The sequence below is a fragment of the Salvelinus fontinalis genome, chromosome 8 (genome assembly GCF_029448725.1).
Source record: "Salvelinus fontinalis isolate EN_2023a chromosome 8, ASM2944872v1, whole genome shotgun sequence".
NCBI classification, from domain to species: domain Eukaryota; kingdom Metazoa; phylum Chordata; class Actinopteri; order Salmoniformes; family Salmonidae; genus Salvelinus; species Salvelinus fontinalis.
The window spans coordinates 40,106,151-40,120,981 of record NC_074672.1 but is presented as its reverse complement, the minus strand read 5'-3'; the positions used below and the strand labels follow the sequence as shown (position 1 = coordinate 40,120,981).

Sequence of the window (14,831 nt, the reverse complement as noted above, 5' to 3'; positions counted from 1 at the left end):
TGGCATAGACTCCTCTTGCACAATTTGCTGAAGACATTTTGAGCCTATTGGATAATATTTTGTGTTTATCATGAGAAGCCTTGAAGTTGAATTGAATTGTGAATAGAAAACGTACCCCAGAACTGTCAGGAAAACAGATTGTGGATGACTCTGTGAAGACCTTTGTCAGGCTAGTAATATGTGGTCATTTCCATGTAAAAAGACCCATGAGCACCAACATGTAAAAGGATCTATGAGAAGCAACATATAAAAGGATCCATGTGCACCGACATGTAAAAGGATCCATGAGCACCGACATGTAAAGGGATCCATGAGCACCAACATGTTAAAGGATCCATGAGCACCAACATGTAAAAGGATCTATGATCACCAACATGTAAAAGGATCCATGAGCACCGATATGTAAAGGGATCCATGAGCACCAACATGTAAAAGGATCCATGAGCACCAACATGTTAAAGGATCTATGAGCACCAACATGTTAAAGGATCCATGAGCACCAACATGTAAAAGGATCCATGAGCACCAACATGTAAAAGGATCCATGAGCACCAACATGTAAAAGGATCCATGAGCACCAACATGTAAAAGGATCCATGAGCACCAACATGTTAAAGGATCCATGAGCACCAACATGTAAAAGGATCCATGAGCACCAACATGTAAAAGGATCCATGAGCACCAACATGTAAAAGGATCCATGAGCACCAACATGTAAAAGGATCCATGAGCACCAACATGTTAAAGGATCTATGAGCACCAACATGTTAAAGGATCTATGAGCACCAACATGTTAAAGGATCCATGAGCACCAACATGTAAAAGGATCCATGAGCACCAACATGTAAAAGGATCCATGAGCACCAACATGTAAAAGGATCCATGAGCACCAACATGTAAAAGGATCCATGAGCACCAACATGTTAAAGGATCTATGAGCACCAACATGTTAAAGGATCCATGAGCACCAACATGTAAAAGGATCCATGAGCACCAACATGTAAAAGGATCCATGAGCACCAACATGTAAAAGGATCCATGAGCACCGACATGTAAAGGGATCCATGAGCACCAACATGTTAAAGGATCCATGAGCACCGACATGTTAAAGGATCCATGAGCACCAACATGTAAAAGGATCTATGAGCACCAACATGTTAAAGGATCCATGAGAAGCAACATGTAAAAGGATCCATGAGCACCAACATGTAAAAGGATCCATGAGCACCAACATGTAAAAGGATCCATGAGCACCGACATGAGAAGTTCATAGAAGCATGTCAAATTAGGTGTCAAATGAAAACTAAGAGTATATTTTTGAGAAATTAAGGTAGATATACATCTATCCTACAAATGAGGAATAAGCAAAGGCTTTGATTTCTTGTCAAACAGATGGAAAATGGGTCTTAGAAAACATTAAACAGCAAACGTCTTAAAAGGTATTGGAAATATATCCAAACACAACAATGTTTAAGTAAAGCCCCCTGCCGACTAATAAACAACACTTATATTTAGTTTAGGATAGTTTGTTCTGACTTCTGTAAGTTTAACAAACATTGCCTTGTGCCTTGAAATTCCGTTACCAGAAATTGAAATATCTTTAAGATACTCTACTTGACTATACTCTATTTGACTATATTCTACTTGACTATACTCTACTTGACTATATTCTACTGGACTATACTCTACTTGACTATATTCTACTGGACTATACTCTACTTGACTATATTCTACTGGACTATACTCTACTTGACTATATTCTACTGGACTATACTCTATTTGACTATATTCTACTTGTGTAATGTGGTCTGTGTGTAGCTTGTGTAGAGGAGTCAGGCGCAGGACAGTAGATATGAGTAAATAAACGTAATTTACTCAAAATAGACAAATATCATACAATAAAGCGAGCCCACATGACGGACCGTATTACATACAAACAAGTACTCACAATCAAACATGGGGGAACAGAGGGTTAAATAATGACCAAGTAATTGGGGAATTGAAACCAGGTGTGTAAGACAAAGACAAAACAAATGGAAAATGAAAAGTGGATTGGTGATGGCTAGAAGCTGGTTGAGAGAATGCCAAGAGTGTGCAAAGCTGTCATCAAGAATAAGGGAGGCTACTTTGAAGAATCTCAATTATTAAATATTTTTTGATTTGTCTAACACTTTTTTGGTTACTACATGATTCCATATGTGTTATTTCATAGTTTTGATGTCTTCACTACTATTCTACAATGTAGAAAATAGTAAAAAATAAAGAAAAACCCTTGAATGAGTAGGCGAGTCCAAACCTTTGACCGGTACTGTACATTAAACACTAACATTTAAATCTGTGAAATGCACAGATGGATACACACTAAATCCCCCAAAAAACTTGAAACAACACAGTTTTATTTTGTCATGTTTTGGGCATCGAAGCCTAGGATGAGGTCATCAAGGGGCGGGCATGATGGGATCACCAAGAGGTGGGCATTGGAAACATGGTAGGGTCACCAAGAGGCTGGCATTGGAAACATGATGAAGTCACCAAGAAGCAGGAAACATGATGGGGTCACCAAGAGGCTGGCATTGGAAACATGATGAGGTCACCAAGAAGCAGGAAACATGATGGGGTCACCAAGAGGTGGGCATTGGAAACATGATGGGTCTCCAAGAAGCAGGAAACATGATGGGGTCACTAAGAAGCAGGAAACATGATGGAGTCACTAAGAAGCAGGAAACATGATGGAGTCACTAAGAAGCAGGAAACATGATGGGGTCACTAAGAAGCAGGAAACATGATGGGGTCACCAAGAAGCAGGAAACATGATGGGGTCACTAAGAAGCAGGAAACATGATGGGGTCACCAAGAAGCAGGAAACATGATGGGGTCACCAAGAAGCAGGAAACATGATGGGGTCACTAAGAAGCAGGAAACATGATGGGGTCACTAAGAAGCAGGAAACATGATGGGGTCCCCAAGAAGCAGGAAACATGATGGGGTCACTAAGAAGCAGGAAACATGATGGGGTCACTAAGAAGCAGGAAACATGATGGGGTCACTAAGAAGCAGGAAACATGATGGGGTCACCAAGAAGCAGGAAACATGATGGGGTCACTAAGAAGCAGGAAACATGATGGGGTCACCAAGAGGCTGGCATTGGAAACCTGATGAAAGTAGAAACTAATACAGCCAGTTGTCAAATACTTCCTCATAGTTCAGCATCATGATGGTGTGGTAGACATAAAGAATATGTGATGGTATGGTAGACATGTAGAATATGTGATGGTATGGTAGACATGTAGAATATGTGATGGTATGGTAGACATAAAGAATATGTGATAGTGTGGTAGACATAAAGAATATGTGATGGTATGGTAGACATGTAGAATATGTGATGGTATGGTAGACATGTAGAATATGTGATGGTATGGTAGACATAAAGAATATGTGATAGTGTGGTAGACATAAAGAATATGTGATGGTATGGTAGACATAAAGAATATGTGATGGTATGGTAGACATGTTGAATATGTGATGGTGTGGTAGACATGTTGAATATGTGATGGTGTGGTAGACATGTTGAATATGTGATGGTATGGTAGACATGTTGAATATGTGATGGTGTGGTAGACATGTTGAATATGTGATGGTGTGGTAGACATGTTGAATATGTGATGGTATGGTAGACATGTTGAATATGTGATGGTGTGGTAGACATAAAGAATATGTGATGGTATGGTAGAGATGTTGAATATGTGATGGTGTGGTAGACATAAAGAATATGTGATGGTGGGGTAGATATGTAGAATATGTGATGGTGTGGTAGAGATGTTGAATATGTGATGGTGTGGTAGACATAAAGAATATGTGATGGTGGGGTAGACATGTTGAATATGTGATGGTGGGGTAGATATGTAGAATATGTGATGGTATGGTAGACATGTAGAATATGTGATGGTATGGTAGACATGTAGAATATGTGATGGTGTGGTAGACATGTAGAATATGTGATGGTGGGGTAGACATGTAGAATATGTGATGGTGGGGTAGACATGTTGAATATGTGATGGTGGGGTAGATATGTAGAATATGTGATGGTATGGTAGACATGTAGAATATGTGATGGTGTGGTAGACATGTAGAATGTGTGATGGTATGGTAGACATGTAGAATATGTGATGGTGTGGTAGACATAGAATATGTGATGGTGTGGTAGACATAGAATATGTGATGGTGTGGTAGACATGTAGAATATGTGATGGTGTGGTAGACATGTAGAATATGTGATGGTGGGGTAGACATGTAGAATATGTGATGGTATGGTAGACATGTAGAATATGTGATGGTGGGGTAGACATGTAGAATATGTGATGGTATGGTAGACATGTAGAATATGTGATGGTGTGGTAGACATGTAGAGTATGTGATGGTGTGGTAGACACGTAGAATATGTGATGGTGTGGTAGACATGTAGAAAATGTGATGGTATGGTAGACATGTAGAATATGTGATGGTGGGGTAGACATGTAGAATATGTGATGGTGTGGTAGACATGTAGAGTATGTGATGGTGTGGTAGACATAGAATATGTGATGGTGTGGTAGACATGTAGAATATGTGATGGTGGGGTAGACATGTAGAATATGTGATGGTATGGTAGACATGTAGAATATGTGATGGTGTGGTAGACATGTAGAATATGTGATGGTGTGGTAGACATGTAGAATATGTGATGGTGGGGTAGACATGTAGAATATGTGATGATATGGTAGACATGTAGAATATGTGATGGTATGATAGACATGTAGAATATGTGATGGTGTGGTAGACATGTAGAATATGTGATGGTGTGGTAGACATAGAATATGTGATGGTGTGGTAGACATGTAGAATATGTGATGGTGGGGTAGATATGTAGAGTATGTGATGGTATGGTAGACATGTAGAGTATGTGATGGTGTGGTAGACATGTAGAATATGTGATGGTGGGGTAGACATGTAGAATATGTGATGATATGGTAGGCATGTAGAATATGTGATGGTATGATAGACATGTAGAATATGTGATGGTGTGGTAGACATGTAGAATATGTGATGGTGTGGTAGACATAGAATATGTGATGGTGTGGTAGACATGTAGAATATGTGATGGTGGGGTAGATATGTAGAGTATGTGATGGTATGGTAGACATGTAGAATATGTGATGGTGTGGTAGACATGTTTAATATGTGATGGTGTGGAAGACATTTAGAGTATGTGATGGTATGGTAGACATGTAGAATATGTGATGGTATGGTAGACATGTTTAATATGTGATGGTGTGGAAGACATTTAGAGTATGTGATGGTCTGGTAGACATGCAAAATATGTGATGGTGTGGTAGACATGTAGAATATGTGATGGTGTGGTAGACATGTAGAATATGTGATGGTATGGTAGACATGTAGAATATGTGATGGTGTGGTAGACATGTAGAATATGTGATGGTGTGGTAGACATGTAGAATATGTGATGGTATGGTAGACATGTAGAATATGTGATGGTGTCTTAGACATGTAGAATATGTGATGGTGTGGTAGACATGTAGAATATGTGATGGTATGGTAGACATGTAGAATATGTGATGGTGTGGTAGACATGTAGAATATGGGATGGTATGGTAGACATGTAGAATATGTGATGGTATGGTAGACATGTAGAATATGTGATGGTATGGTAGACATGTAGAATATGTGATGGTGTCTTAGACATGTAGAATATGTGATGGTGGGGTAGACATGTAGAATATGTGATGGTGGGGTAGACATGTTGAATATGTGATGGTGGGGTAGATATGTAGAATATGTGATGGTATGGTAGACATGTAGAATATGTGATGGTGTGGTAGACATGTTGAATGTGTGATAGTATGGTAGACATGTAGAATATGTGATGGTGTGGTAGACATGTTGAATATGTGATGGTATGGTAGACATGTAGAATATGTGATGGTGTGGTAGACATGTAGAATATGTGATGGTATGGTAGACATGTAGAATATGTGATGGTGTGGTAGACATGTAGAATATGTGATGGTATGGTAGACATGTAGAATATGTGATGGTGTGGTAGACATGTAGAATATGTGATGGTATGGTAGACATGTAGAATATGTGATGGTGTGGTAGACATGTAGAATATGTGATGGTGTGGTAGATATGTAGAATATGTGATGGTATGGTAGACATGTAGAATATGTGATGGTGTGGTAGACATGTAGAATATGTGATAGTATGGTAGACATGTAGAATATGTGATGGTATGGTAGACATGTAGAATATGTGATGGTGTGGTAGACATGTAGAATATGTGATGGTGTGGTAGATATGTAGAATATGTGATGGTATGGTAGACATGTAGAATATGTGATGGTGTGGTAGACATGTAGAATATGTGATAGTATGGTAGACATGTAGAATATGTGATGGTGTGGTAGACATGTTGAATATGTGATGGTGTGGTAGACATGTTGAATATGTGATGGTGTGGTAGACATGTTGAATATGTGATGGTGTGGTAGACATGTTGAATATGTGATGGTGTGGTAGACATGTAGAATATGTGCTAATGGAAGTGTTGTCAAAACATCAGACGGAGGCTGTGTCTGAGAAGATCTGAAACATAATTCTGTTTCCTGTCCTCCTTCCCTTTACTGTCCCGGATGCGTAAAAGCCTTACAAGAGCTTGTGTGATTTGGGCCGGGGGCCGTTCAGCTGTTGTTATGAGGGGCATGACAGCGCTGTAGCAAAATAATCCTGACAAGTGCTCCCTGGTCTTGATAAAAACACTGCCATTTGCTCCAGCTCCCCTGTCACTGTCTGGTCAGACGCTTTGCAGCTTGTTGGCGAAAAGCTCATTCATCATCTACAAAACTGTGAATTCATTGGATCCTTTAAAAATTATACATAATGTAACTAGACAAGTCAGTTAAGAACAAATTCTTATTTAGAATGACGGCCTACCCCGGCCAAACCCTACCTCGGCCAAACCCTAACAAGGACAATGCTGGGCCAATTGTATGCCGCCCTATAGGACTCCCAATCACCTGCCGGTTGTGATACAGCCTGGAATCAAACCAGGGTCTGCAGTGACGCCTCTAGCACTGAGATGCAGTGCCTTAGACCACTGCGCCACTCAGGAGTCCCTCTATTTCCCATAACAATGATTAGGAAGTATGTAATTGGCCATATATTTCCACATAAAGTGCATTTGGAAAGTATTCAAGCCCCTTCCCTTTTTCCACATTTTGATACTTTAGAGCCTTATTCTAAAGTGGATTAAATAAATAAAAAATCCCCATCAATCCACACACAATACCCCATGATGACAAAGTGAAAACAGGTTTTATACATTTTTGCAAATGTATAAAATATAAAAAAACGTGAATACATTATATACATAAGTAGTCAGACCCTTTGTTATGAGACTTGAAATTGAGCTCAGGTGCATCCTGTTTCCATTGATCATCCTTGAGGTTTCTACAACTTGATTGGAGTCCAACTGTGGTAAATCCAATTTGATTGGACATGATTTGGAAAGGCACACACCTGTCTATATAAGGTCCTACTGTTGACAGTGCATGTCAGAGCAAAAACCAAGCCATGACCCTGTCTATATCAATAGACACGTCCTGAAGGTGGCTGGTCAGTTGGAGGATAGCAAGCGTATCCTAGACAACAACCCTCCTGCAGGTCTGGCAAAGGGTTTAGCTAAGGCCTCAGAGATGTGGGTTTAGGTGAGTAAATGCATGATTTGGGATCTGTCAGTTTGTACAAAAATAAGATACAGTGATTCAGTTTCAGATTCACAACACTATGAAAAGTATTAACTTTACTGCTTGTCTTTGTTGGTAATAGAACAAGAAATATATATATATACAGTGGGGAGAACAAGTATTTTATACACTGACGATTTTGCAGGTTTTCCTACTTACAAAGTATGTAGAGGTCTGTAATTTTTATCATAGGTACACTTCAACTGTGAGAGACGGAATCTAAAACAAAAATCCAGATAATCACATTGTATGATTTTTAAGTAATTAATTTGCATTTTATTCCATTACTTAAGTATGTGATAGATCAGAAAAGCAGAACTTAATATTTGGTACAGAAACCTTTGTTTGCAATTACAGAGATCATACGTTTCCTGTAGTTCTTGACCAGGTTTGCACACACTGCAGCAGGGATTTTGGCCCACTCCTCCATACAGACCTCCAGATCCTTCAGGTGTCGGGGCTGTCGCTGGGCAATACGGACTTTCAGCTCCCTCCAAAGATTTTCTATTGGGTTCAGGTCCGGAGACTGGCTAGGCCACTCCAGGACCTTGAGATGCTTCTTACGGAGCCACTCCTTAGTTGCCCTGGCTGTGTGTTTCGGGTTGTTGTCATGCTGGAACACCCAGCCACGACCCATCTTCAATGCTCTTACTGAGGGAAGGAGGTTGTTGGCCAAGATCTCGCGATATATGGCCCCATCCACCCCCCCCTCAATACGGTGCAGTCGTCCTGTCCCCTTTGCAGAAAAGCATCCCCAAAGAATTATGTTTCCACCTCCATGCTTCACAGTTGGGATGGTGTTCTTGGGGTTGTACTCATCCTTATTCTTCCTCCAAACATGGCGAGTGGAGTTTAGACCAAAAAGCTTTTTTTGTCTCATCAGACCACATGACCTCTCATTCCTCCTCTGGATCATCCAGATGGTCATTGGCAAACTTCAGAAGGGCCTGGATATGCGCTGGCTTGAGCAGGGGGACCTTGCATGCGCTGCAGGATTTTAATCCATGACGGCGTAGTGTGTTACTAATGGTTTTCTTTGAGACTGTGGTCCCAGCTCTCTTCAGGTCATTGACCAGGTCCTGCCGTGTAGTTCTGGGCTGATCCCTCACCTTCCTCATGATCATTGATGCCCCACGAGGTGAGATCTTGCATGGAGCCCCAGACCGAGGGTGATTGACCGTCATCTTGAACTTCTTCCATTTTCTAATAATTGCGCCAACAGTTGTTGCCTTCTCACCAAGCTGCTTGAATATTGTCCTGTAGCCCATCCCAGCCTTGTGCAGGTCTACAATTTTATCCCTGATGTCCTTACACAGCTCTCTGGTCTTGGCCATTGTGGAGAGGTTGGAGTCTGTTTGATTGAGTGTGTGGACAGGTGTCTTTTATACAGGTAACGAGTTCAAACAGGTGCAGTTCATACAGGTAGTGAGTTGAGAACAGGAGGGCTTCTTAAAGAAAAACTAGCAGGTCTGTGAGAGCCGGAATTCTTACTGGTTGGTAGGTATTCAAATACTTATGTGATGGAATAAAATGCTAATTAATTACTTAAAAATCATACAATGTGATTTTCTGGAATTTTGTTTTAGATCCCGTCTCTCACAATTGAAGTGTAGCTATGATAAAAATTACAGACCTCTACATGCTTTGTAAGTAGGAAAACCTGCAAAATCGGCAGTGTATAAAATACTTGTTCTCCCCACTAGTATGTATGTATGTATGTATGTATGTATGTATGTATAATGATATATAATGATATATAATGATATATAATGATATATAATGATATATAATGTTTTGTATATTCCTTCTTCCTTATGTATCCCATATTACTTTATTGTCAATGTTATGTTTCTTTATGTGAAGTTTAATTAATAAAATACTTGTTCTCCCCACTATATATATATATATTATATATTATATATTATATATATATATATATATTATATATTATATATATATATATATTATATATTATATATATATATTATATATATATATATATATATTATATATATATATATTATATATTATATATTATATATTATATATTATAAATATTTATTATTTATTATTTATTATTTATTATTTATTATTTATATATATATATATATATATATATATATATAGTACGACTAGTGGGATTTTGATTGGGGTAATTCTGTCATTTAAGGGCGGTTGTATTGTATCTTGTTGAAGAGGACCAAAGAAACATCAGCCATTGATATGTGGAGAATGAGCTATGGAAAAGGTGAGGCCTAGGTGCTTGGTCAAACGCATCAGAATCCGTTGTGACACATCATTAGATATTTATCCTGTTTATGATGCTGTCTGATAGTGCCTCCTACTGCCGCTTTCGTAGCCATGGGAGACCAATGTATTTGGCTACTATTGGTATAAAATAAATATTCCTGTCATACGAAGACGCGTTGAAGATGTATCTAAGAGTGGATTCCTTGGTCAGTATAAGAGGCTGTTTCTGTAAGTGTTATTATTTTTTATTATCTGGGTTATTTGCATGCACAAAATAAGTGTTTTGATTTTGCAACATCTGTTACTGATATGAAGGATATTCTGATGAAAACAGGAACTGGCCAGACCTGGTGTTCTGGAGAGGTTCTTTCCTGGTTAACCTGATGTTGTGGACCAAATCCGGGACACCTTTGCTAGATTGTATATATTAGATATGGTATGAGAACCAGAAAAAACAGAGGGTTATACTACATAGCAAGCTAGATCTACTCAGGGTTTTCTAAAGCTAACTAGCTTCATTTAGCTTCACATTCCAGCTCAGGCTTCATCCGTACTATGATACTAGGATATTGTTCATCCGTCTGCCGATAATTCTAGCAGGTTTGTAACTGTGTGCACGTTGCACATGGCTAGGAACAAGACTCCAAGGGGTGGCAAGTCCATAAGGTGAATGGTTTAACAGTAGATACAGTATAGAGACTTGGTCAAACTAGACATGTTATCAGGCTCTCAGAGTATATTCAGCATTCTATTCCATGTTTGATCTATGCCATAGAAGTATCCTACGAAGCAAGCTCGATCTACTCAGGGTTTTCTAAAGCTAACTAGCTTCAGTTAGCTTCACATTCCAGCGCAGGCTTCATCTGTACTACAACGGTGGATATTGCTTGCCGGCTGCCAATAACTCTAGCAGGCTTGTAACTGCGCATGCATGTCGAACGCCAAACTCGTCATTGAGACAATGCCGCTGCTCTTACACTTCGTTCAGGATAAATATAGTTAGCCCTGAGCTAGCCTGGAGCAGGCTAGATCTGAAGATGGATTTGTTTCCATAGAAATGTATCTGGCTAAAGGTTACGTGTGGTACCTGTTATCCTGAGTTGAACTCAGTTGATCAAAGTTACCTCGCAAACTCCTCAAACTTCGTAGTATAGGGCTCTGTCTCATTGACACTCGACAATGTTTACATCAAATGAAATAAATCAAATATATTCTTACATCAGCTGATATCTCAAAGTGCTGTACAGAAACCCTGCCTAAAACCCCAAACAGCAAGCAATGCAGGTGTAGAAGCACGGTGGCTAGGAAAAACTCCCTAGAAAGGCCAGAACATATAGAAGAAACTTAGAGAGGAACCAGGCTAGGAGGGGTGGCCAGTCCTCTTCTGGCTGTGCCGGGTGGAGATTATAACAGAACATGGCCAAGATGTTCAAATGTTCATAGATGACCAGCAGGGTCAAATAATAATCACAGTGGTTGTTGATGGTGCAACAGGTCAACACCTCAGGAGTAAATGTCAGTTGGCTTTTCATAGCCGATCATTCAGAGTATCTCTACCACTCCTGCTGTCTCTAGAGAGTTGAAAAAAACAGGTCTGGGACAGGTAGCACGTCCGGTGAACAGGTCAGGGTTCCATAGCCACAGGCAGAACTGTTGAAACTGGAGCAGCAGCACGGCCAGGTGGACTGGGGACAGCAAGGAGTCATCAGGCCAGGTAGTCCTGACGCATGGTCCTAGGGCTCAGGTCCTCCGAGAGAGAGAAAGAAAGAATTAGAGAGCATACTTAAATTCACACAGGACTCCGGATAAGACAGGATAAATACTCCAGACATAACAGACTGACCCTAGCCCCCGACACGTAAACTACTGCAGCATAAATACTGGAGGCTGAGACAGGAGGGGTTGGGAGACACTGTGGCCCCGTCTGACGATACCCCCGGACAGGGCCAAACACGTCAGTTACACACATTACCTCCTTTCTTTACAATGCCTTTCAAAGCAGTTTACTTTTCTCCTTCAACTTTCTTATTCAATATTACTAACAGGGACCAGAAGGTGACAAGACCATGGTTATGGCTTTGGTAAAACCAGACCAGTTTGTCCTGAAGCCACAGAGGGAAGGTGGGGGGTTAAAGGACCTCAGCTCTTTACTTCACCTCTCTCATGACCCTGACCTCTGACCTTGTCATGCTCTGGCCTGTCTGCTGACGTGTAGAATTCCTATCCTGTAGGCAACAACATCTATGGAGCCGAGAGCTGTCAGGTACTTGATGGAGTGAAGCAGAGCACTGAGAGGATGGCTTATATCCTGATGGACAAGGTTCAGCCCTGCCCTGTACACAACTACCTCCTGAGGTCGAGGATGCCACTTGAACTCAGGACCTGTCTAAGCAAGCTGGGCGTGTTTGGGGTCTACGTCATGTACAGTCACAGACCCATCTATATACATTCCTTTCTTGATCATTTTACAGAAATTACTATACAACTTCAGAGAAATCGTATCTATAAGTTGAAATGACTGTAGTATACATTTTCCATTAAGTGAAGATGTGGTGATCACAATGTGCTACTGCAGATGAATGAAGATGGCCTTTTTCTCCAATCTGATTTGTTGTGTGTGTGTCCTCACTTTCTGATTTCTGCTTCCACACAGGCAGGAGCAAGACATGGTGCTGGACATCTACTGAGGACCAAGAGTGATGAACACACTGATGGAGGTGTGGCTGCTGGAGTGGCATTGCTAGACAACCCGCTCCTCGTCTGACCTATACTGCCCTCTGTCACATTACTAGTGGAACTGTAATAAGAAAAGTTAAACACACAAGTGTCCTTCTTTGACCACAGAGAAAATTGCTGCTCCCCTATTGTTTTTTTTTGTTTTTTTCTTTGATAGTTTTACTTTTTTTTAACTGTAAAATCAAATGTGTGCTCTTAAAGCTTGTTTAGATCAGGAGCCTGATGGAGGGAGGAAAGCTGTGTATGGACACTGAAGTCTTATTACCGCAATACATTTGTATCACTGCTCGGTAGACTTAAACAGCGACACAAAATGTAATGTACAGAACTATGATTATTTCAGAACCAAAGGTGACATCCCCATTCGATAAATTAGTTAACAGACCAATAAGAAAACATTCCAAACCTCTCTGCCAATAACGGCTAATGTTCTGTTTTCCCCTCCCGACTCAGACCACTCCCAGAAAGTCCTAAAACAAATTATTGCTTGAGAAATTGCCCTTCGCTATTTTTTTACATTTTAATTGAAAACAATCACAGTAAAGCTATGAAAAGCCAACTGACATTTATTCCTGATTATTATTTGACCATGCTTGTCATTTATGAACATTTTGAAAATCTTCTCTAATTCTTCATTTTGGCTCTCTCTAATTCTCTCCTCTCTTTCTTTCTCTCTCTCGGAGGACCTGAGCCCTAGGACCATACGTCAGGACTACCGGGCATGATGACTCCTTGCTGTCCCCAGTCCACCTGGCCTTGCTGCCATTCCAGTTTCAACTGTTCTGCCTGCGGTTATGGAACCCCTACCTGTCCCAGACCTGCTGTTTTCAACTCTTAATGATCGGCTTTGAAAAGCCAACTGACATTTATTCCTGATTATTATTTGACCATGCTTGTCACTTATGAACATTTTGAACATCTTGGCCATGTTCTGTTATAATCTCCACCCGGCACAGCCAGAAGAGGACTGGCCACCCCTCATAGCCTGGTTCCTCTCTAGGTTTCTTCCTAGGTTTTGGCCTTTCTAGGGAGTTTTTCCTAGCCACCGTGCTTCTACACCTGCCTTGCATGCTGTTTGGGGTTTTAGGCTGGGTTTCTGTACAGCACTTCGAGATATTAGCTGATGTACGAAGGGCTATATAAAATAAACTTGATTTGAGGTAATACAGACAGAGCTGTATGACCAAGCAGTTGGTTAATGTGAACCAAAGATTCTAGTACAGTAAAGTCCCATTGAAATCTGTAGATTACTAAGAGGCTTGATCTCTGCACAATGTAAGGACGTGCTCCTATCTTCACAGCACTATCACAGTGGATGATTTCACTGCCAGGTTGTTCAGGTAAGGTATTGCTCTGTCACACAAAAAATGAATGTTGATGAATTTTCTCATGGAAGTTTCCAGTCCATAGCTTTGGGTCTGAATTGCTCAGACTACATGCTGAAGCAAAGTGGGGATGGGAGCCCCCTTGAAGCAGATAGCAGATAGGGATTAACACCATTGCTGCCGGTGGCTGTGGTGTTTCTGCCCGCACACCAGACGTCCACCGGTATGTTCACATAACTAGTTATCAAATGATACCTTTAAATGTCCCCTGTGAATCATTTTTCTAAATTAGGCCTATTATTATTTAATCACTAGGCAACATCCTGAAGAGGGCTGGTCAGTATGAGGAAATCAAGCACATCCTAGACAACAACCCTCCTGCAGGTCTGGCATAAGACCTGGGACCTCTACGGCTCAGAGAAGTGGGTGTCATAAGGTTTTCATATCACTTTGACTTTGAATGATTCAAACTTCAACCGGCAAGGGTAACTGTCTAACTCTCACTCACTGCAGGGAAGTTGTCATGTTTCTGGTTGAAGAGTTCCAAAGAAGCATCTTTGGCCGTAGATATACTGAGAACGATCTATGGAACAAGTAAGTTTGGTTGTATTCCTTGGTGCTTATTAGTCAAGTGAATCGTTATCAGTTTTGGTACAATAAAGTCATGAGTGTTCACAGCAACATGTTTTCCTTTATGCAGAAATATTCCTCTTGTGCA

At 40.5% G+C, this 14,831-nt stretch overlaps 1 pseudogene; it reads left to right on the top strand.

Moving 5' to 3' along the window:
• The first annotated feature begins 2,451 nt into the window (after nt 1-2,451).
• Nucleotides 2,452-13,891, top strand: LOC129861502 (glutathione synthetase-like; annotated as a pseudogene).
• Nucleotides 13,892-14,831: the final 940 nt, after the last annotated feature.